Source organism: Tachyglossus aculeatus, chromosome 1, assembly GCF_015852505.1.
Source record: "Tachyglossus aculeatus isolate mTacAcu1 chromosome 1, mTacAcu1.pri, whole genome shotgun sequence".
Lineage (NCBI taxonomy): Eukaryota > Metazoa > Chordata > Mammalia > Monotremata > Tachyglossidae > Tachyglossus > Tachyglossus aculeatus.
Window position 1 is genome coordinate 30,751,612 of NC_052066.1, and position 6,526 is coordinate 30,758,137.

The window sequence follows — 6,526 nt, forward strand, 5'->3', positions numbered from 1 at the left end:
TGTCCATTTTAAGGAGGGGACTGTGGAGTTGTGGGATTGAAGGGTGTAGCCAAGAGATATGAATTGGGACATAAAAGGGTCAAGAAGTCTACTGGGCCAACTCCAGCTCAATCAATCAATCAATCAGTGATATTTATTGAGCTCCTACTCTTTGCAGAACACTGTACTAAACACTTGAAAGCTCGCTGCGGGCAGGGAATGTGTCTGTTTATTGTTAGTTACTCTCCCAAGCGCTTAGGACAGCGTTTTGCAGACAGTAAGCACTCAGTAAATACGATTGAAGTGAACCAAACTTGAAAAAGTCACAGGAATGCAGCCAAGCAGACCCCAGTAAGTGTTCAAGAAAAACCATTGGGTTCAGTGTTCCTTGAACCCCTAGGCCTCAGCCCCGGCCTAGCCCAGAGAAGGGGTAATTCTGAGGAAGCGAGACTTTCCTGCCCTGTTATCTCAGCACTAAGTGAAAATACGTTTTCCAGACGGCTGCTCAGAGATGGACAGAGACAGAGAGAGAAGGGGACCAGTCTCTCCCCCTGCAAATCTCCCAGGCAACTACTCTCCCGTCTCTCATCTCGGCATCAAGCAGAAACTCTTCACCAAACACTCATCCAACTCCCTCCCCTCCTACTTAACGTCGTCGCTCCTCTTCCACCACAACCCAGCCTGCACACTCCCTTCCTCTAACAACAACCTATCCACTTTGCCCCCATCTCGTCTCTCTCACCTTCAACCCCTTGTTCACCTTCTCCCTCCTGCCTGGAACTCTCTCCTCTACATATCAATCAATCAATGGTATTTATTGAGCACTTACTGTGTGCAGAACACTGTACTAAGCGCTTGGGAGAGTGTTCATTTTCATTCATTCAATCGTATTTATTGAGCACTTACTGGGTGCAGAGCACTGTACTAAGCATTTGGGAGAGTGCAATACAACAGAATGGAGAGGCATGTTTCCTGACCACAGCAAGCTTTGAGTCTAAAGGGGGAGGTAAACATTAATGTGAAGAAATAAATGAGTAATTTATAATATATAAAGATATGTACATTTAACAGACCACTCTCCCCGTTTTTAAAAAATTTTATCTCCTCCAGGAAGCCATCCCTGACTAAGCTCTCATCTCATCTTCCACTACCTACAAAGCACTTTGGAACCGACCCCACTCCTACAGCACTTATATACATGTTCTTAAACTCTTCTCCTGTATTCATTTATTAAATTGTATTTATTGAGCACTTACTGTGTGCAGAGCACTGTACTAGGCGCTTGGAGAGTACAATTCAGCAACAAATAGAGCCAATCCCCAACCACAACGGGCTCACAGTCTAGAAGTGGGGAGACAGGCATCAAAACGAGTAAACAGGCATCAATAGCATCAATATAAATAAATTGAATTATAGATATATACACATCATTAATATTAATAAATAGAAATGTAAATTTGTACAAATATACAAGTGCTGTGGGCGGGGGGAGGGAGGTAAAGGGAGCGAGTCGGGGCGATGGGGAGGGGGAGCAAATTGTCCCCCCTACTAAATTTTGAGCTCCTAGAGGGATCATGTCTTCCAACTCTACTGTACTCTCACAGCACTCATTCCTTCTCATCTTATCAAAACGCTCGCCCCCTTCTTTCTTCTCTCCCTAACAGCCATCTTCAACTGTTTGCTCTCCAATGGCTTCTTCCCCACTGCTTTCAAACATGCACATATCTTCCCTATCCCCCAAAAATCCTCCCTGGACCCCACGGCTCCTTCCAGTTATCACCCCAGCTCCTTCTTATCATTCCTCTCCAACCTCTTTGACTGAGTTGTTACACCCCATTTCGCAAATTCCTCTCCTCCAATTCTCTCCTTGACCCCCCTCCAATCTGGCTTCTGTCCCCATCACTCCACAGAAACCACCCTCTCAAAAGTCCCCAGTGATCTCCTTCTTGCCAAATACAAAGGCCTCTACTCCATCCTAATCTTCCTCAACCTCTCAACCGCCTTCGATGCTGTGGGCCACCTCCTTCTCCTGGAAACATTATCCAACCTTGGTTTCCCTGACACTGACCTCTCCTGGTTCTCCTTTTATCTCTCTGGCCTTTCTTTCTCAGTCTCCTTTGTGAGCTCCTCCTCTGCCTCCCACCCCCTAACTGTGGGGGTCCCTCAAGGTTCAATTCTGGGTCCCCTTCTATTCTCCATCTTTATCCACTCTCTTGGAGAACCTATGTGCTCCCATGGCTTCAACTACCACCCCTATACGGATGATACCAAATCTACATCTCCAGCCTTGATCTCTCTGCAGTCTCACATCTCCTCCTGCCTTCAAGACATCTCTATTTGGATGTCTTCCCGTCACCTCAAGCTTAACATGTCTGAAACAGAACTGCTAATCTTCCCACCCAAACCCTGTCCTCCCCTGACTTCCCTGTCATTATAGACAGCACCACCATCCTTCCTGCCTCACCAGCTTGTAACCTTGGCATTATACTCGACTCACTGCTCTCATTCAACCCAAGTATTCAATTCATCACTAAATCCTGTTGGTCCCACCTTCACAATGTTGCTAAAATCTGCCCTTTCCCCTCCATCCAAACTGCCACCCTCATCCTATCCCCCCTGGGTTACTGCATCAGCCTCCTTGCTGACCTCGCAGCCTCCTGTCTCTCCCCAATCCAGTCCATACTTCACTCTGCTGCTCATTTTTCCATAAGGACGTTCAGGACATTCATTCATTCAATCATATTTATTGAGCACTTACTGTGTGTAGAGCACTGTACTAAGCGCTTGGGAAGTACAAGTCGGCAACACATAGAGACGGTCCCTACCCAACAACGGGCTCACAGTCTAGAAGGGGGAGACAGACAACAAAACAAAACATGTAGACAGGTGTTAAAATCGTCAGGACAAATAGAATTAAAGCTATATGCACATCATTAACAAAATAAATAGTAAATATGTACAAGTAAAATAGAGTAATAAATCTGTACAAATATATACAAGTGCTATGGGGAGGGGCAGGAGGTAGGGCTGGGGGTGTTGGGATGAGGAGGAGAGGAAAAAGGGGGTTCAGTCTGGGGGAAAAAGGGGGTTCATGTTTCCCAACTCCTCAAAAACCTCTGGTGGTTGGCCCATTCACCTCCGCATCAAACAAAAACTCCTCCCTATTGGCTTTAAAGCACTCAATCACCTTGTCTTCTCCTATTTCACCTTGCTCCTCTCTATCTACAACCCAGCCCACATACATCGCTCCTCTAATACTAGCCTTCGCACTGTGCCTTGATCTATTCTAGTCTAGTGAGCCCACTTTTGGGTAGGGACCGTCTCTATATGGTGCCAACTTGTACTTCCCAAGCGCTTAGTACAGTGCTCTGCACACAGTAAGCGCTCAATAAATACGATTGATTGATTGATTGATTGATTCATCCTGCCCCTGTCCTGGAACGCCCTCACTGCCCAAATCCGACAGACAATGACTCTCCCTCACTTTACTCTCCCTCACTTCAAATCCTTATTGAAGGCCCCTCTCCTCCAAGAAGCCTTCACCGACTAAGTGCCCTCTTTCCTCTTCTCCCACACCCTTGTGTGTCACCCTGACTTGCTCCCTTTATTCATCCCCTCTCACAGCCCCCCAGCACTTATGTACAAATCTGTAATTTATTCATTTATATTTAGGTCTGTCTCCCCCACTCTAGACTGTAAGCCTGTTGTGGGCAGAAAACGTGTCTGTTTATTGTTGTATCATACACTCCCAGGCACTTAGTAATAATAATAATAATGGCATTTTATTAAGCGCTTACTATGTGCAAAGCACTGCTCTAAGCACTGGGGAAGTTACAAAGTGATCAGGTTGTCCCACGGGGGGCTCACAGTCTTAATCCCCATTTTACAGATGAGGTAACTGAGGCCCAGAGAAGTTAAGTGACTTGCTCAAAGTCACACAGCTGACAATCTGTGGAGTCGGGATTTGAACCCATGACCTCTGACTCCAATGGGCTGCTCTCATTCAACCCAAGCATTCAATCCATCACTAAACCCTGTTGGTCCCACCTTCACAATATTGTTAAAATCTGAAGGCCCATCTGAGCCACGCTAACAGTAAGTCCTCAATAAATACAATTAAATGAATGAATGAATGAATGAACACAGTGCTCTGCACACAGTAAGCACTCAAATTCCAAATACCAAATAGGGAAGCAGCATGGCCTACTGGGTAGAGCACGGGCCTGAGGGTCAGAAAGACCTGGGTTCTAATCCTGGCTCTACCACTTGTCTGCTGTTGTGACCTTGGGCAAATCACTTGACTTCTCTATGCCTCAAGTTCCCTCATCTGTGAAATAGGGATGAAGATGGTGAGTCACATGGGGGGCGTGAATTGTGATCAACCTAATAATAATTACTAATAATTGTGGTATTTGTTAAGTGCTTACTATGTGCCACACACTGTACTAGGCACTGGGGTGGATCCAAGCAAATTGGGTTGGACAAATCCCTGTCCCACATCAGGGTCACAGGCTCAATCCCCATTTTACAGATGAGGTAACTGAGGCAGGAAGAAGTGAAGTGACTTGCCTAAGGTCACACAGCAGGCAAGTGGCAGAGTCAGGATTAGAACTCATGACCTTCTGACTCCCAAGCCTGTGCACTAGCCACTAGGCCATGCTGCTTCTCAAAGTTTTGATCCCTATTTTGCAGATGAGGGAACTGAGGCACAGGGAAGTGAAGTGACTTGCCCAAGGCCACAAAGCAGACAAGTGGGGGAGCTGGGATTAGGACCCAGATCCTCCTGTCTCCCAGCTCCGTGCTCTAGCCACATAGGAAGTGCCAGGATGGAGGCCATAAAGCAGCATGGCAATCAGAGGACATGGGTTCTAATCCCAGCTCTATCTTCTGTGTGACCTTGGGCAAGTCACTTAACTTTTCTATGCCTCAGTTATCTCATCTGTAAAATGAGGATAAGCATTATGAGCCCCACCTGGGACAGGGACTGTGACCAACCTGATTACGACGCTGAGAAGCAGCGTGGCTCAGTGGAAAGAGCCCGGGCTTCGGAGTCCGAGGTCAGGGGTTCAAATCCCGGCTCTGCCAATTGCCAGCTGTGTGACTTTGGGCAAGTCACTTCACATCTCTGGGCCTCAGTTCCCTCATCTGGAAAATGGGGATGAAGACTGTGATGGGACAACCCGATCACCTTGTAACCTCACCAGCACTTAGAACAGTGCTTTGCACACAGTAAATGCTTAATAAATGCTATCGCTATTATTATCATTGTTACCCGGTATTTCCCCCAGCACGTAGAACAGTGCTTGACACTTAATAAGTGCTTTACAAGAACCATAATTATTAATATTATTATTAAGTGCTTAATTGATGCCATTAAAAAAATACCAGTGATTGATTAATTGTCTGAATGCTCTACCATCTTCAAAGCTCTCAAAGTCCCATCCTCTCCTGGAAGGCTTTCCTGATCACCTTTTCTTCTCTCCAGGTTACCCGGTCCCTACGATCACCTCTATGGTTTGGCACCCTCTCTGCTCTCCTGCCCTCACAACTTTCTGCTGCCCTTTTGGATGTATCGATTTACCCGTTGTCCGATTTGAGCACTTTTCCGTCAATTATTTCAAGTCTTTCTTCCTCTACTAAATGATAAGCTCTTTGTGGACAGGACTGTGTCTTCTACGTCTACTGTACTCTTCCAGGTTCTGTTTCTCCGCGCATGGTAGTTCATTCATTCATTCAATCGTATTTATCGAGCGCTTACTGTGCACAGAGCGCTGTACTAAGCGCTTGGGAAGTCCCAGTTGGCAACATATAGAGAGGGTCCCTACTCAACAGCGGGCTCACGGTCTAGAAGGGGGAGACAGACAACAAAACAAAACATATTAACAAAATAAAATAAACAGAAAAAATATGTACAAGTAAAATAAATATTCTTTCATTCATTCAATCGTATTTATTGAGTGCTTACTGTGTGCAGAGCACTGTACTAAGCGCTTGGGAAGTACAAGTTGGCAACATATAGAGACAGTCCCTACCCTACAGCGGGCTCACAGTCTAGAAGGGGGAGACAGACAATAAAACAAATTAACAAAATAAAATAAATAGAATAAATATGTACAAGTAAAATAAAAGTTCACTCATTCATTCAATCGTATTTATTGAGCGCTTACTGTGTGCAGAGCACTGTACTAAGCGCTTGGGAAGTGCAAGTTGGTAATATATAGAGACAGTCCCTACCCAACAGCAGGCTCACAGTCTAGAAGGGGGAGACAGACAACAAAACAAAACATATTAACAAAATAAAATAAATAGAATAAATATGTACAAGTAAAATAAATGTTCATTCATTCATTCAATCGTATTTATCGAGCACTTACTGTGTGCAGAGCACTGTACTAAGCGCTTGGGAAGTACAAGTTGACAACATATAGAGACAGTCCCTCGTTCAATAAGTACTATTGATTGATCGGTTGATTTATGGATTAACAGGATAGCTGTACACTTAGTTTTTCACTGTTTTCTCTGAATAGAAGCAGAGTAGCCTAGTGGA